Genomic DNA, 13250 nt, shown 5'->3' on the forward strand with positions numbered 1-13250 from the left:
ACCCTGGGAAGTCTCATAAAGTCAGCCGAATACCCTACCAGATCCCTTATGGCCCTGTGGTGGGGTTGCCAGATTTTGCAGAGCAATATCTGCAATGGTTAGGTCATTCTTACACTAAAAAATGATTCATTGTTCATCTGAGATTCAAAGTTAACCTGGCGGCTGTGTTTTACCTGGTGACCCGCCCTGCTGCTTGTTGCACCGCGTTTTCTCCACAGATGAGGAGGAGGAAGGAGGAGATGGCTGGTGCCGGACGGCTCCTCCACTTCTCACCATCCCCCTTCCTCTCTCCAGTCTCAGGGCCTTGACACCCATGTTGGAGAGCTTGCTATTGCTTGAGTGTGAGCAGCAAGGCTGGAGCTGAAGGTGGCAGACGTGTCCAAGGCAGCACCGGTGGCCATACTGACCCCACCTCCCCCCATCGTCCATGCTTAGAGCCAGCGGCCGCTGCAAGTATAATTAGTTAATAAATCATTCCAGGTGATAAATAGAATGATAGATGCAGGGTTCACTTGATCACTTTTTTATTAAGGAGAAATAAATCAGCACCACATTGTTGCTATAAACCTTTCAAACTGGTCAGATCCTGGCTGGTAGAAGCTGATTAACATGGCCACATGTAGGGACCATTTGTAGCTGATCATCGAGATCAATCAATCCCTGTCACTTTCCCTCCTTGGAGGAGGTGGCAGAAGCCAGGTGCTGCTCTGCCATCCACCCCTCCCCTGGTTTCTTGCTGTGGGGGCACTGGGGTGACAGGTGGTGCCTGCCTTGGTGCCAGGCAGCCCAGATTGAATCCCAACCATGCTGCAAACCAGCTGTGTGAGCCCGGGTAGCTGTCATCCCGTCTCCGGGCCTCAGCTCCTCTCCCCTGACACGAGGTAGACAGCAGCATATCTTCCTTAGAGAGTTGTTCTGAGCAACTTCTTGGTTTTAGGACCGCTTTACATGCCTAAGTGATCAAGGACCCCAAAGAACTTTGTATATGTATGTGAGCTATCTCTATCTATATTTATTGTATTAGAAACTAAAACAGAAATCTAAGAAAAAATTTATTTCCTGACAAAACATGTCAATGTAAATAACATTTTTAATGAAAAATAACTATATTTTCTAAAATAAGAAAAATGTGAGGAGTGGCATTGTATTATATTTTTGCAAATCTTTAAAATTTCTGGCTGAATAGGAGACTGCTAGATTCTCATATCCGCTTCTGCATTCAATCCATTGTGATAAGTTGTTTTGGCTCAAGCGTGTCAAGAAAATTTGGCCTCACTCAAATAGTTGGAAAAGGGAGTATTTTAATAGGCTTTTCAGGTCATTGTGGGTACACCAAGCAGCCTCTGGAAAACTCCCCCATACACTTGTGAGAGAAGAGTAAAAGGGCAAATTACTGTTATTTGAAAACAGTTTTGACCTTGAAGACCCCCTGAAAGGGTCCTAGGGACACCATAGTGTCCCCAGACAACACTTGGAGAACCAGAGGAATGAGATGCATGCAGAAGGAACTAGACACAGAAGTGGTCCTCTGGGGAAGCTGGCGCCTGTCTTGTCCGGTCTTGGGGGCCTACCTTCTCCTCCTGAAGCTGGCACGCCCTCTGTGGAGGTAGTGCTAGACGTCTTCTGTGTGACCCCTGGGGCCACTGTTTACCTGCTCTGGCCCTGGGCAGCTGACCCGTAAGGACTTCTGGTTGGGTTCAGCCAGGGGAAGTTCTGGCTGGAGACAGGAGCGTGAGAGAGAGTGGGGTTTGGGGCATTTGTTTCTCTAACTCTCCTCCCTGCCTGGTTGATGACAGGAGCCACAGCTGCTGTTAGTAGCCCCTTCTCTCTCCAAGTCCCAGTAACTGCTGCCCTTCTTGTCCCTTCAGTCCTCGGTATGCTAAGTGGTATATCCCACTGCTGCTATCCCTAGGGGATAGCACCATCCTGGTTGGTTTTCCTACATTCTACTCACTTTTTAAAAAAAAAAATCAAACTCTCCTCAATTGCCATCTGTTTCCTGTGGCATTCTGACTGATGTAAGTGCTGCTATCCCTAGGGGATAGCACCATCCTGGTTGGTTTTCCTACATTCTACTCACTTTTTTTAAAAAAAAATCAAACTCTCCTCAATTGCCATCTGTTTCCTGTGGCATTCTGACTGATGTAAGGGTTTCTGGGAAAACTGCCTTTCCTGGACAAAACTGGAAGAAATACATGGAAGGAGGAATGAGAATAAACCTACCCCATCTAAATGCATGGGCTTTATAGTTACAAAGTGCTTTCCCAGCCTCTATTTTATGAGCTCCTTAGCAGGACCTCTGAGAAGCCAGGCTCAGGGAGGACAGACCTGCCTAAGGCCACACAGCAGTGGAAATGGTCTTGTCTTGCAGTTGGTCCTGGACACCCTTGTGACCTACATCACTTCCAGGAGGTGTGTGACCTATTGGAGGAGCTCTGCTTCCTCCCCAGTCCCCTAGCCCTGACTGTTTCTGTCCTGGAACCCCCGTCCAAGCCCCTCACCCATCTTGTGCAACCGCAGCAGTGTTCACTGCTGGTCCCCACAGCCTCCTCCTACCTAGTGCTCTTTAGCTGGTGCTTCCCTTTAGCCCTGTCCCTTGCATGTCCTAGAGCAGCCTGAAGCTCTCCTGCCCAGAGCTCGGGGCTGCCCCGACCATTTTCCCTGCCCTTGAGCAAGCCCCGTCTTTTTTCAAGACCTCATGCCTTTGTCCAAGTTCTGTTTTTCTGTCTGGTAGGCTCCTCCTACCTGCCCTCCTGGAGAAACATGTATTCATTTTTTTCTCTTCTGGAAAGCCTCCCCTGACTGTGGCTCCCCATCCTTCCTGGCACAACTAAGTTCTCCTTCCTAGGAGCTCCCAGAGCTCTGTGCATATCCTGGACGTGCCAGCATTATATTGTGTTACACTGTTCTTTCATGCTCTCTTCTTCTCCTCCCCCTCCTCCCCCTCCTCCTCTTCCTTCTCCTGTCTGTCTTTGTCTTCTCACCATTCCCCATGCTGCAATGTGCATATCAGTTAGCTACTGCTGTGTAACAAACCATTCTGTAATGTAGTGGCTAAAAACAATAACCATTTAGCTAACTCATAATTCTGACTCACCATTCCCCATGCTGCAATGTGCATATCAGTTAGCTACTGCTGTGTAACAAACCATTCCGTAATGTAGTGGCTAAAAACAATAACCATTTAGCTAACTCATAATTCTGGGGTCAGCTGGATGTTCTGCTGACCATGGCTGGGCCTGGCAGGGCAGTCTTGCTACTCTTGGCCGGGGCTCCCTCATGTGTCTGCTGACTGCTGGCTGATCCAGGATAGCCTTGGCTGGGATGACTCATTCCTGCTCTCTGTGGTCTCTCATCCTCCAGCAGGCTGGGCCACACTTGCTCTAATGGTGGCTGAGCAGGGCTGCAGGAGAACAAGTGGGAGCATGCAGGTCTGCTTGAGGCCCAGGCTCAGAACTGCCACAATGTCACTTCTAGCACATTCTGTTGGGCGAAGCAAGTCCCACGGCTGGCCCAGATTCAAAGGATGTGAAAAAGATACCATCTCTTGATGGGAGGCGCTGCAAAGTCACATTGCAAGGGACGTGGGTACAGGGAGGGGAAAAATTTGCACCATCTTTGAAATGAGTTTATCACAACTGGGGCTTGCTGAGGGATGAATGCTTCAAAGACTCTAATGCTCATGGGTAATTTTTATAGTCCAAACTTTCGACTATGGTCTACAGGGCCCTACATGTGGCCCTACCAAGTTCCTCATCCTTATCTTGCACCATGTTCCAGCCACACTAGCCTTTTTTTCAGTGTCTTGCTCTTACAATTGCTACCTCCTGCCACAGGGCCTTTGCACATGCTGCTTTCTCTGCTAAGACCATTTTTCTTCCTTATTAATGTATCCCCTTCCTTTGCATTTTGGCTCAAGGACTTCCTGACTTCCCTGGCAAGGTTGAATCCCCCCTGTTAGGCTCTCAGAATACTACGTATTAGGTTTCTTACAGTTGCAATTTTATGTTTCTATTCATTTAACAATCACTTACATGGAGCTTACCATGTGCCAGGGACTGTTCCAAGTGTTATAATGTTAAACCATCTAATCCTCAATACAACTATGAGGTAAGTATGATTATTATCCCCATTTTACAGATGAAGAAGCTGAGGCACCAAGAAGTTGAGTGACTTAGCCAAGGTCACACAGCTATTAAGTGATGAAGCAGGATTCAAACCCAGGAAGTCTGGCTCTACTTTCCCTCCTGTTACTCTCACTGTACTGTGATTATTCGATTGAAATTGGTTTCCCCAACCAGAATAAGAACCTGGTGAAGGCAGGGACCACATTGGTTTGCTCACTATTTTGTGTTCCCAGGGTCTAGCACAGTGTCTGGTACACACTAGGTGCTCATATTTGTGGAATGAATGAACGGGAGACATCAGCCACAGATGAAGGGACTTTATGTTGTGCCTTTGAGTCACAGGGTCTGGAGATCCTGAAGCCTGATCCTTTACTTGAGGGGTGCTTCTTGTGCTCTGGGGACCCTCCCGCAGGTCCACAGTCTCCATGCTACTGAAGTGCTGAACCCCAGGATGTCTCCTCTCGAGCAGCTGCTTCTCCTGAGATGGCCCCCGGGGAAGTTTCAACAATGCTAATTCCCACCCGCTTTCAGCCACCCCTGAATGAATGACCCTGCTAAGAGTGCAGTTTTCTCTCCCTCTTGCCCTAACTTTGATTTGATCAGGCCAAATCTGAAATGATGTGTGAAAGTAATGATATTTTGTAATTAAATCTCTGGTGACGGCCACCGCAATTTGTGCTACATGCATTGTTCATAAGGAAAAAATGCATCAATTCGTTTTCTGACTGGCTACTCCAGGGACTGGCAATTAGGAGCAGCTCATCTCTCGTTGCCTCGCATATTAAAGAGCTACTGAAACGCAAAGAGAATTTGGGAGGGTTTTTTTTTTCAACCTTCTAATAATGTTAGCTTAATTAGGGAGGATCAGTGATAAAGGGAAAGTTTCGGATGATTTGAGCATATTGTGGTGCAAGGAAAAGAAAGAGCAAATAAAGAGAAATGAAGGTGTCGGGCAAAGGGGCTACGATGGCTAGAAGATTAGGAACGTTCCATTCTGAAAAGCTTGACTTTGCTGGACTGGGCTGGGCTTGGCTAAGGACAGGAGGTGCCCAGGGAGTGCTGGGCGTGCTGGATCTAAGCCGAGCGCTGCTGCCTCCCCGTTCTGGTAGGATCTTTTCTTTTGCATCCTCTCCCCCATCCTCCTTTCTTATGATTGAGCTTTGGCACGAGTCTTTTTCATCTGTACCCCAAATGAGGGCCCTTCCTCTAACCTGGTTACTGCTGTTGGCATCTGCTTTGGACCAAGGTACTGAAAAAGAATTCTGTCCTTTTTGTAAAAAAATAGACTTCATTTTTTAGAGTGTTTTTAGGTTCACAGTGAAACCAAGTGGAAAGTACAAAGTTCCCACGTTAACCCTCTTGCTACCCTCCAAAGGAACCTCCCCCATTATCAAAATCCCTTACCAATTGGGTACCTTTGTTGCAATCATGAACCAACATGGACACATCATTATCTCCCAGAGTCCATAGTTTATATTAGGATTTACTCTGTGTGTTGTACATTCTGTGGGTTTGGACAAATACATAATGACACGTATCCACCATTACATTATCGTACAGAATAGTTTCACTGCCCTAAAAATCCTCCATGCTCTGCCTGTTCATCCCTCCCTCCCTCTAACCTCTGGCAACCACTGATCATTTTACTGTCTCCATAGTTTTGCCTCTTCTGGAATGTCACATGGTTGGAATCATACAGTATGTCGCCTTTTCAGACTGGCTCCTTCCACCTGGTAACATGCTTTTATGGCCATCCCTTTTCAGGCTCACTCTGAGAGCACAGGAATCCCCTCCTCCCTAATCCCTCTGCTCATGTGTCTAAGCCTTTGGTTCTGCCAGTGCAGACCCCAGCAAGGCTTGAATCTGCCTCCTGATTGCTTGAAGGCGTGGGTAGAGTTGGTGGGTGTGAGAGAGACAGAGATCATGGAGGGTGGACTGGGGAAGGGGTGCTGTGAGGACCCAGCTAGAAAAATAAGAAAGTTTGGGAGCTTTGGACCTAAGAGGAAGAAAGGCAAAAACCAAACATTGGAGTAGATTCTGTTAGCATTATTTGTCCTTCCAGGACCTTCCAGATGAGGTGCTGCTCTAGTGCTTTCACTAAAGCTCTTAATTTGGCTCTTGTGACAATCCTGCTGCCTAGGGTGAGATGAATAGTGCCGCCCATTTTACAGGAGAAGAAACTGAGGCTCAGGGAGGTCAGGCACTCTGCCCAAAACTCACAGCAAGCATCGACAATACCGGGTCTGAATTCTAGGTCGGTCTGACACTAGCCCAGGGCAGAACTTTCTGTGATGATGGAAATGTTCTATATCTGCATTGCCCAATACAGTAGCCACTAGCCACTTGAAATGTGGCTAGTGGGACTGGGGCACTGAATTTTAAATTGTATTTAATTTTAATTAATGTAAATTTAAATAGCCACATGTGGTTAGTGGCTTCTGTATTGGACAGTGCGGCCAGACCCTTGGGGATCTTGGTGCGTCCCCCCAGCTGCCCCGGCACAGTGAGTGGTAACATCGGGACTGAGTTGTATTCCTGAGGTCTTTAGGAATGCTTGGCAGCATATAAGCAACTCATGGATGACAAAATATTTCAAATTATTTTTCTGTTTCATTAAAGCATGCCCCCTAATCACTGATCACAGGCCACTCAGCCTAGTTTGAGTAACTGTAAGCACTTAAAAAAAAAAGTGGGTTTTTGTGTATATTCAATAATTCAGGTTTGGTTCTAAAGCCAGCATGACCTCCCTGGAACATAACTCTTTTGGCCAGATTGTCTTCACTGTTAAATTCTTGAGATTAGTTTTTTCTTTCCCCTGGTCCACCCGCTCCCCAGGGTTTAAAGGAGTCAGAAGCTGAAGTCAAGGCTTGCTAGAGGTTTCATCTTGGGATCTGACTTTTTGCTGCCCTCCACTTGGAAACTGACGTTTATTGAGTATCTACTAAGTGCTGGCTCTAAATGAGTCTCTCTTTGTTCATTTCATCCTGATTGCGAGCTTGTTAGGAAGGCATTTGCTTTCAGAGCTTGGGGAGGCCAAAACTCCCCACAGCAAGTGGGTGGGAAGATTTCAGGGATTGTTTGCCAGGTAAAGGGTGCCAGATGATTGGGGTAGAAAAATGGTTCTCAAACTTGGCTGCACAATCGAGTCCCCTGGGCAGATTTTTAAAAATACTGTTGCCCATGCTGCCCCTAGACCAATGAAGTCCAAGTGTTTGGGAATGGAGCTGGGTTTTCAAAGCTCTCTGGGTGTGGAATCAGGTGACTTTAATGGGTGGGCAGGATTGAGAACTAGAGCATTAGAAAGCATCTGGCCTCTTTGCCAGTGCTGAGTCCTAACGTCCAGTGTAGTAAAATCAACATGGACGTCAGAGCCAGGCAGACCTGGATTCGAATCTTGACTCCACTACACAGTACAGGGGAACTTCAAAAGTTCTTGGAAAGATAATATGAATCTTTCCATGAACTTTTTGAAGTACCCTTGTAGCTATGATTTTTTTTTTTGACAGGTAAATACATTAACTTTAATACGGCTAGTACATAATAAAAATTAAGACAGCTATTTTGGGAAAATTAATGCAAGTAGAAAAACTTCTTAAAGTATGCTCACTTAAAGGCCTGTCATCAGCTAGAATATAAATACGTAACAATATGCCCTTTCTTATCCTGGATAGTCTTTTACATAACTAAAATTTGTGGCTAACATTTTATGAAATACAAGGTAAACAAAACCTGTAAATTTTCAAAAAAGGAACAAGGATATAGGAAAATAATACATTTCATGTGAATTATAGAGGACAGTTACAATGAAAACCCATTACTTTTATCTCTAACTCAATTTTACAAAATAAAGTCAACATGTATTATTCTGTGAACTGCTACGAGTGCGTAAACCTGTGGCCCTTTTGAAGGACAGTGGCCAAAGATGAAATGTTATCTTCATGTCATATATTGCTCTTAGTTCTTAACTGGAGTTGAGCTTCCTTCCATAGTCTTCTTTAGGTGGTGATAATTTGGCAAGACTTTCATCAGGAAATCCAGCTGTAGCGTCTGGGACTGTGGTCGCTCAGTCTGCACCCGACGAAGGCAGTCTGCACCATAGATCGAATTCTCAGGGATGACTTCAAAAGTATTCAGGTTGCAGCAAGCTCCAAAGATGCAGCCACTTGTCAATGTTACGTTTCTGCCTACATATGCTTTGGATACAATAACATTATTATCTCCTATTTTCATGGCTTGGGAATAACAGCCAACTTCAAACACATTATTGGTGCCAATGATCATGGGTTTGGGTTCTGGATCTTCAGTGTCAGGAGTGATATTATCCAGGTGAGTGTTTATGATAAAGTCTTGTTATTTGATTAGGTTATTGGCGTGGCTTCTGCAATAATTCGTGCTTTTGGGTGGATCACTGTGCTAGGTCCGATAGTTGCATCTCCTCTGATTTCACTTTCTACACATACAACTGCTCCCGGAGCAATCTTCACAGTCTTTTGAGTTTTCTCCGCCATGGTTCAGCCCGGGTCTGTGGCTATGATTTTGGACAAGGTATCTTATTATAGGGAATTGCCTTTTTGAATTTCAATCATAATAACAACAATCATAATAATAAGACTCAATTTGCAGGGTTGTTCTGAAGATTCAGAGGGGTGCTCAGGCCCTCAGGAAGTGGGGCTCCCCTCATTGAGTGCCTCGGTATCAACCTCTTCCAGCCTTGTCTGGGGTGGACTTGTCCTCACCCAGCCTGGAAACCCGTGGCTGACCTCAAGTCCCAGTGCTGGCCACCTCTCTGGAAGCCACCCTGTTTGCTGATGCCTGTGATGTGCTCAGCCATGGCCATCTTTTCCCGAGGAGGATGGTATCGACATTTCAAAACAGTTTAATTATTCTGCGGCTGCCTGGCTATTAGCTGCGACAAGAGAGCTCAGGGCTATTTTTCAGCATTAATTTTCCATTTGAAATGAATTCCTTTTGGTTACACTTTTTAAATGTTTCTTTTAATTAGACACAATTACTTCAGAAGAATTGCTTTTATTCCTCAGCCTGAGATCCCAGTGATAAAGTCGCTATCTGGCCCCACTGAACGGCTGGGATGGCTCATTTAGTCGCTGCACTAAAGTATATTGAACTAGGAAATTATACAGCGAATCAACTATTAATTCCTTTTATGATCGCTCACTCTAACATCTTGAATGAGATCTTCAGGGGAAAATTTAGTCACAATAGGGATCATTGTTCCTCACCTCCAGCCGTGGCCCAGTGCGAGGGGGGCTGGCAGGGGGGCTACCCTGGCCATGGGCTGGCCCAGGGCAGGTTGGCATGGGGGCTCCTCATTTTCCTGGGGCTTGGGGAAAGGGTATGGTGGGGTAAGCAGTGCAGCCAAGGCTCCTTGGCCAGGCTGGAGGGGGTGCCCCTCTGCCCCATGAAAAGGGAGGTGGCCGTGCCTATGTGAAGGGAGAAAGCAGACAGTTGCTCATTTTGAAGGTTGCACGTTCTGATGGTGCCTTTCATGGCTCAGTGTTCTGGACGGAGGCTGGCGTCAGTAGGTGGCACTCTTTCCTTTGGTAGCTTGGTCTGGGCTTATGGGAGGCCCCACAAAAGCTTTCACAGCCGGAGTTGGAAGCCGGAGTTAAACCCTTTTTCGGAGGCTTTAACCCAATCCACTCTTAACAGATGGGGAAACTGAGGTACAGAGGGGCACGCAGTCACATACAGACAAAGGCTGAATGAGGTCTCTTGGTCCCTGGCCAAATCTCTGAACATGGCCCCTGGGATTTTCTTCCTCTCCAATCTTGGTAAGAGGATGGTTTCTCCTGGAGCTGGGTGGTATTGGTGAAAGCCACAGCTCTACCCACCTAGGGCTACTTTGCCATCTGTACACCCCAGAAGAACTGCAGTCCCAGCCTGCCAGATGAGGAAGGGGTGGCAGGACCACAGGGCTTGCCATGGCACTTGGAAACCACAGGACTGCAGGGGCATGGTGGGAGGGGGGTGTTGGGATGGGGCAGAGGAGGGCCCAGATGCTGGCTGTGACCTCAGGGAGTCACAAACACTGCCAGACAACTGCTTTAAGCTAGGCACTGGTGTGGTGGATGAAGAAAAGACAGCCCCTGACTTTGAGGAGAAATTCATTCACTCAAGTCACACTATAATGGATGCATGGAGTTTCTCTGAGAGGAGCTGGGCTTTGAAGGACAGCTAGGAGTTTGCAGGGGAAGACATCGTGGGTAGAGGGCACTTCAAGTGCAAAGGTGTGGAGGTGTGAAAGCAGGAAGGCTGGGGTGCGTGGAGGGGAGCGCACATGACTGCCTGCTAGGGCTTGTGTGCCACGCTGGGGAGTGTGGACTTTGTTCTAAGGGCAATCGGGAGGCACTGAAGGTTTTCAGCAGGGAGGAGACATGCTCAGAGTTGCGACTGATAGAACATGCTGGCTGCTCTGATTTGAGAGAAGAGACTGGGAGACCCACTGGGGGGCTCTCGCTACTGTCCAGGTGAGAGGTAAATGTGGCCTGAACTAGAATGGGGCAGTGGGATGAAGAAAGACAGGCACAGGTTTATTTATTAAGCAGGGCTGCATTATGACTTTTGCGGGCCCTGGACACTTCTGCGTTCATGGGCCCCTCCCACAAGAGTAGATTTTTGTGGGTCCTAAAAATGTCATTTGTTTCTTATGAGAGGAAAAAATGAAACACTTTTGTCTACCTTAAAGTTCCTTTTTCCCCTTGATTTTGAGATAAATTAAAATATTTTTGTGGGTCTCTTAAATATCGTGGGTCCTAGGCATTGCTATTGTGTCTAATGGAGAAGTTGGTGCTGCTTCTGAGAAAAGAACACATAGGACTTGGAGCTGGGGTCTCTGGCTTGGCGGCTGAGGGGGGATGTGGGACCCTTCTCCTTCTCTTCCTCCTTTAGTCCCTTGCCACCTCCTGGGTGCCCTGGAGGATGATAGTAACGACAATGACTACCATTTACTATGAGCACTTACTTTGTCCAAAGCACGTTCCAAGCTCTGTTTCATTAGATCCTGACAATGATTCCTTGAGGTTGGGACTATTATCTTCCTACTTTGTAGGTAAGAAAACGCATGCTCAAAGAGGGTAACTTGGCCAAGGCCACGCAGCAATGGGGGAGGGTGGGGCTGAGGGGAAGGAGGATGAGCCGAATCTGGAGCAGGGCCTGGGTCACAGCTAGCCTTTGCTGAGCTCTTACACATGGTCTAGATCTTCACTAAGTACCCACCTACATGGGTGATCTCTCCAGCTCTTTAGTTCGGCCTCTGAGCCCCTAGTCTTGTGGTGACCTAAGGCGACCAGGTGCTGTGGGTGGAGTCCCAGGGTTTTAGGGCTGGATCAACACACCCCCATCATCTCCCACCTTCCTGGTGCAGGACAGTTAAGGGGAAGCCAAGAATGCAGTTTCAGTATTCAGCTGTCCCTGTCCTCTCTTGCTGTCCCCCTCCCTGCCCATGCCCAAGGACAGGCCTGGGCTTTTTTTCTATCTGAGGGAGTGGTGGGTGCCTGGGGGTAGAGTTCCTGCCCCAGAATTATCTGGAGTTTAATTGGGGGAGGAGAGGGCGGTTAGTAGGAGACATGTCCACTGCTCAGGCTGGTTTTCCTTTTGTCCCCAAGTGCCCCGCTATGGACTGAATGTTTGTGTCCCACAAATTCAAATGTTGCAGACTAAACCCCCAATGTGATGGTATTAGGAAGTGGGACCTTTGGGTGGTAATTAGGTCATGAGGGTGGGACCCTCACGAGTGGGAATCATCCACTCTTATAAGGGAATGAAGAGACCAGAGCTCTCTTTCCACTATGTGAGGGTACAAGAAGATGGCTCTCACCAAGAACCCAGCCATGCTGGCACCCTGATCTTGGACTGCCAGCCTCCAGAGATGAGAGAAATAAATGCTTGTTGATTAAGTCACCCAGTCTATAGTGCTCTGTTACAGCAGTCCTACCTAAGACATACTCCTTTTGCTGACACTGGTCCTGGCCAGGGTGTTCTGCCCCATGGGGAGCCATGGACCAGTTCTCAGAGCCCTGGTGTGAGAACCGGGTGCATGGCTGGCTGAAGGGACACAGGAGCTCCTTTGAGTGTTGAGGCATGGGTGACCAACTGCTTCCTGGGACGCAGGACTTTCAGTGCCAAAATTGGGACAGTCCTGGGCAAACTGGGGCATGTTGGTCACCCTAGGCTGTCTGTGTGTGACTGTAACACAGAGCAGTAGTGCATTCCTCCTGCTAAAGATGCCAGCTAGTTATCACATTGAATAATCTACGTCTCACAGCACATTTCCAGGGAAGTCAAGTTGACCAGTTTAGCAACTTGAAATGAATGTGCTGACTGGCTGAATGGACTGGGGGTCCCATACTTTGCAGTGTGAGATTCACTCTTTGAAGCAATGTGGGTCTTAAGCTGGTTGTACCTGTGGAGTTCCACTTTCCATTGAAGTTGTATGCCTGTGAGGAAACTTGTGTGCCTGCTCTTTGCATATTAAAAATTCAACTGAGTTTTACAATTTTCATAAAGGAAAAATGCATGATGTCTGTTAGTATGGTTAATAGATGGTTTTAAGCAGTTCAAAAACGGACTTTATTTTTTTATGAACACTAGCTTTAAAAAGCAGGTGTCTGGGTTGGAAAAAGGAGCGAGGTGTCAAGAAAATCTTATGATTGAAGGAAAACAGTACAATGGAGATATAAACCACAGCCACATGGGTGTGACAGGTGCCCAGTGTTACTCTTTGGAAAAGGGGAACCAGGCTGGGGCAGAGAACAGTGTCATTCCTAGGTTTGGCACTTAGGTGGACAAAAATCCTCAACCTTTCCAAACCCTAGTTTGCTTATTTATAAAACAGATATAATATGAGTGTCGGGTTGTTCCAAGGATTAAACAAGATCTTTAATGTAAAGTACTTAGCACGGTCCCTGGCACCTTGACAAGTGGAAACTAACTACTATTATTTTTATGGAAAAAATAATGCAAATGGTCAGAGTGAGTAGGAATCTGAAGAATCCAAAGGGTCAATTAACACATTTTCTCTAAGCCAGTGGTTCTAAAATTTGGGATCTCATCAGAATCATCTGGATGGTTAGTTAGTCCGCAGCACACTGGGCTCCACCCCCT

General features: G+C 47.0%; 1 pseudogene; it reads right to left on the bottom strand.

Annotated features, from left to right (window-relative positions):
• Nucleotides 1-8081: 8081 nt before the first annotated feature.
• Nucleotides 8082-8635, bottom strand: LOC103607658 (annotated as a pseudogene).
• Between the last annotated feature and the right edge of the window lie 4615 nt (nt 8636-13250).

The sequence above is a fragment of the Galeopterus variegatus genome, unplaced genomic scaffold, assembly GCF_000696425.1.
Source record: "Galeopterus variegatus unplaced genomic scaffold, G_variegatus-3.0.2 Scaffold7620, whole genome shotgun sequence".
Lineage (NCBI taxonomy): Eukaryota > Metazoa > Chordata > Mammalia > Dermoptera > Cynocephalidae > Galeopterus > Galeopterus variegatus.